Here is a 4449-nt window from a genome sequence, read left to right as displayed (position 1 = left end):
AAACGACTGGAAGATCACAACAAGTGTCTCATAAAAAACAGAGAGAAAATATTGTCTTTGGCAGAAATTGCTTTTGATGCAACAAATGAGAAAAACATGAACTTGACAACACTGAGTTGTGAAGAAGGCAGTGTCCATTTTGCCTTCTTGGGGGCATTTATGGTTAAGGTTGAGCCCACTGCATCAGACACTTGCTCTGCGTTTCTCCACTACACAATGCAGGAGTTCTTTGGTGCCCTTTGGCTCTTACAGAATCCAGACAAAATCAGAGAGGTTCTCGAGAAGTGCCCGACTGAAGAATGGAAACACACAAAACACTTAATTCCTTTCCTGTGTGGGCTTCTGAATGAGAGGAATACTAGATTGGTAAACAGTCTAGTTCCAGCTGAACAGATCAAGAAGACATCAGATTGGTTCTTCAAGGAAGTGGTGAACACATTTCTTCCATCTCAAACAAACCAAGATCATGCAGAAGGTGGTGCTTCCGAGTCTGAGAAAGATCTTCTGTTTTTGTGTCAGTGCTTGTATGAATATCAGTCTACTGAGGCCTGTCTGCTTCTCCTGGACAAACTGGACTATCATCTAGACCTGAGTGGAGAACATCTGGATCCTCACCAGTGCTGTGCAGTCTCTTATGTGACCAGTCAGTCTGCAGAGAGAAAAGTTGGCTTGGACCTGAACGGCTGCACTGTGTCAGACCAAGGAGTAAGGCTGATACTGGGCTCTCTGAAGAATGTCAGACATCTTGGGTAATATTTGTGTTATCTAATTCACCAGTTTGTTGCCAATTAACCAGTAAAAGAAAGATGCATTGGGATGAAGCAACCCATCTTTAAAAAAATATATCTTATTTTCTCTTCTATTCAGATACTGAATTATAAGCACTTCCGTTTCCGCTACTATGAAATATAATCAAATGTATAATCTATTATTTAAAGACCATCCTCTGATGATTCATCTGACCCCTCAATGCTCTATCAACTCTGGACAACTTTGCTGAGCAGTGAGACAGAGATGGATTTCACCACTTTACTTGGTCTCCGTGGAAAGGAGTTGCACCTTCCAGTCCAGGGTGAAAGACGAGTGTTTGAGAGAGCAGAAGAAGTGATGAAGCAGAGTCTAGAGAGGGTTAATCTCTGTCTACACTGGGATCAGAGAACTGTTCTCAGTGAAGCTCTCAGCAAAACCATTTTAAAGTGTCTACCAAATATCAACAAGCTCAGGTGAGTGCCAATATGAACAAATAATAACACTTAGAATACTACAGTACTTACTATAGAATTCTGTAGTAAACTGTGGTACACTGTAGATTACTATACCACACACTAGTATTCCTCGATCTTTACTATAGACTACAGTACTTACTATAGATTTCTGTAAAGTTTTTTAACTACAGTAAAGTCTGCGTTCTAGAATACTTAAAATTTTTTGACATGACAACAGTATTCAGTCCATTAAAGAGGCAGCAGTCACATTCTCCCTGCTACTATCTGAACATAGACATTCTTATGTTTTATGGGTCACAGGTTTACCCATCTACAACATCAGAGAGGATCCCCTGAAAAACTGGAGACAGAAGAGAAAGCAGTCCTACTAGATTTGTGTCTACAAGCAGCACTAGATCACAGAGAAACAAGCCATAGAACTGTGAACACACTGCTGTCACAGTTCTCTGTGTATCAAACTGAGAGATATGACATCCTGCTGGATCTGTACTCTCATGTGAAGTACAATAGGAATCAAACAGCCAGGAGTATCCTTCCCTCATTGAACCCACTTTATCAGTCAGCTTCTGCAGTCTGGTCCATAGACCTCTCAGAGAGAAAGGCCTCCCTCCTCCTAGAAGTGCTGAAACTCCAACCAGAGAAGAAACCAGTAGAGCTGAACGGCTGGTCAGATGAAGAGAGTGAAGTGAGGAGTTTCCTTCAGTGTCTGCCCTACATCTCCCAGCTAAGGTGAGTTGGATCAGTACAGTTCAGAGATTGTAGTTGTCTGTCCCTGTATTTCCCTTTAGAGAGGAAGTTTGTAGCTTTCTGCAATAACTTAATGACCTAAATATACACATACTGTTTTTAGAAGATGCAATCTTACTTTGTGGTCAGGATTTTTAGGAACAATTGAAGTGAATGTTGAGTTTAGAAAGATAGTCATTGTATTTTACCCTCCATAATGTGACCATCAGAAATGCATATCATATCTCTCACATATTCATCTATTTGTTGTTAAACTGTTCTTGCAGTTTTACTCCACCACAGGGTCAGAGAAGATCCCCTGAAGAGAGGACAAAGAGAGAGAGGACATTCCTACTGAATCTGTGCCTTCAAGCAGCTCTCCATGAGAGAGGAACCATACAAACAGCTGTAGAGAAAGTGTTGTCACTGTCTGAAGTATATCACAATCAGAAATGTGATTTCCTGCTGGATCTGTACTCACATGTGAAGGACTATGAGACTCAAACAGGCAGGAGTGTCCTTCCAGCATTACAGCCAGTTTACCAGTCAGCTCCTGCAGTCTGGTCCATAGACCTCTCAGAGAGAAAGGCCTCCCTCCTCCTAGAAGTGCTGAAACTCCAACCAGAGAGGAAACCAGTAGAGCTGAAGGGCTGGTCAGATGAAGAGAGTGAAGTGAGGAGTGTCCTTCAGTGTTTGCCCTACATCTCACAGCTGAGGTGAGTGAGTTTATCCAACAAGAGTCCATATATCACTGACCTGGTGTAGATAGTATTCATGTTTTACACTGTCTTTATCTTGTTAATACATTAACATGTGAAGAAGCTGTAGAAACTCTAATTCAGTAGGAATTGAAATTGAACAAAATTCCAATTCATAGTTGTATTGTTTTAAAAGATGGAGTCATACGGTGCTATTAGTTTTCAGTTCCCCAACCCTGTTACTCATATCAGTCCTCGTCACTCACCTGTATATCATCTGTGTTTTAAACTGTTTGTTCAGATTTCCTCCGCTGAAGGATAATCTGGAGAGGACAAAGAGAGAGAAGACATTCCTACTGAATCTGTGTCTTCAAGCAGCTCTCCATGAGAGAGGAACCATACAAACAGCTGTAGAGAAAGTGTTGTCACTGTCTGAAGTTTATAACAATCAGAAATGTGATTTCCTGCTGGATCTGTACTCGCATGTGAAGGACTATGAGACTCAAACAGGCAGGAGTGTCCTTCCAGTATTACAGCCAGTTTACCAGTCAGCCAGTCCTGCAGTCTGGTCCATAGACCTCAGAAAGAGAAACGTCTCCCCCCTCCTAGAAGTGCTGAAACTCCAACCAGAGAAGAAACCAGTAGAGCTGAAGGGCTGGTCAGATGAAGAGAGTGAAGTGAGGAGTTTCCTTCAGTGTCTGCCCTACATCTCACAGCTGAGGTGAGTCTGAACATGTGTGGTGGTTAGTGATTATGTGATGCTAGTGGTTATTATCTTGTAGAAACATTTGACATATACAACTTAGTGTTGGTGAATCTGGTAACATTTATCTGCCGATTTCCTGACCTTACAAATGTTACATTACCAAATGTCACACAGAAATTGTGAATTTATCTACATTTTGTGATGCATACCATTTGTCTTTTAGATATCTTGTGAATTTAATCTTTCAGAAATCTTCTAACATGAAACCTGAAAGTTTATACTCAGAATAGCTCATCTAGAGAACCAAATGTCAAGCATATTATGGAATCACGTTTCAGGAGAAGACCCAGATGCAGAGGTGTCGAAGTCACAGAAGTTTATTACAAAAATAATGGGCAGGCAAAAAGGCAGGTCAAGACCAGGCAGAGGTCAGTAATCCAGATCAGAGTCCAAAAGGTACAGAACGGCAGACAGTCTCGGGTGGTAAGACAATGTACATAAATGGCAGGTCGTCTCAGGGTCGGCGCAGGCAGAGGTCAATAATCCAGGGTGGTAAGTCAATGTACATAAATGGCAGGTAGCCTCGGGGTCAGGTTAGGCAGAGGTCAACAATCCAGGGTGGTAAGACAACGTACATAAATGGCAGGTAGCCTCGGGGTCAGGGCAGGCAGAGGTCAATAATCCAGGGTGATGTGACAAGGTACCGAACGGCAGGTCAGGGCAGGAATGGTCAAACCGAGAAATCTAGAAAACAGGAACTTTAGAAATGACAGGAGAAAGGGGCAAAACGCTGGTAGACTTGACAAACAAAATTAATTTATTCGATATAGGGGGCGCTCTTTTAATTTATGGATTAAAAAAACGTTCCCGTTTTAAACAATATATTTTGTCACGAAAAGATGCTTGATTATGCATATAATTGACAGCTTTGGAAAGAAAACACTCTGACGTTTCCAAATCTGCAAAGATATTATCTGTGAGTGCCACAGAAGTGATGCTACAGGCGAAACCAAGATGAAATTTCAAACAGGAAATGCCCCAGATTTTGAAGGCGCTGTGCTCCAATGACTCCTTATATGGCTGTGAATGCGCC

General features: G+C 41.8%; 1 long non-coding RNA gene across 1 annotated transcript; it reads left to right on the top strand.

The window, feature by feature from the left end:
* The first annotated feature begins 547 nt into the window (after positions 1-547).
* LOC139394143 (uncharacterized) lies at positions 548-1584 on the top strand. The gene is made up of 3 exons (XR_011629804.1): positions 548-749; positions 939-1223; positions 1527-1584. It is a non-coding gene; the product is annotated as an uncharacterized lncRNA (long non-coding RNA).
* The last annotated feature ends 2865 nt before the right edge of the window (positions 1585-4449 follow it).

This window comes from Oncorhynchus clarkii, unplaced genomic scaffold, assembly GCF_045791955.1.
Source record: "Oncorhynchus clarkii lewisi isolate Uvic-CL-2024 unplaced genomic scaffold, UVic_Ocla_1.0 unplaced_contig_1468_pilon_pilon, whole genome shotgun sequence".
Classification (NCBI taxonomy): Eukaryota; Metazoa; Chordata; class Actinopteri; order Salmoniformes; family Salmonidae; genus Oncorhynchus; species Oncorhynchus clarkii.
Note: the sequence above shows the minus strand (reverse complement) of the source record. Positions and strands in the feature narration are given on the sequence as shown.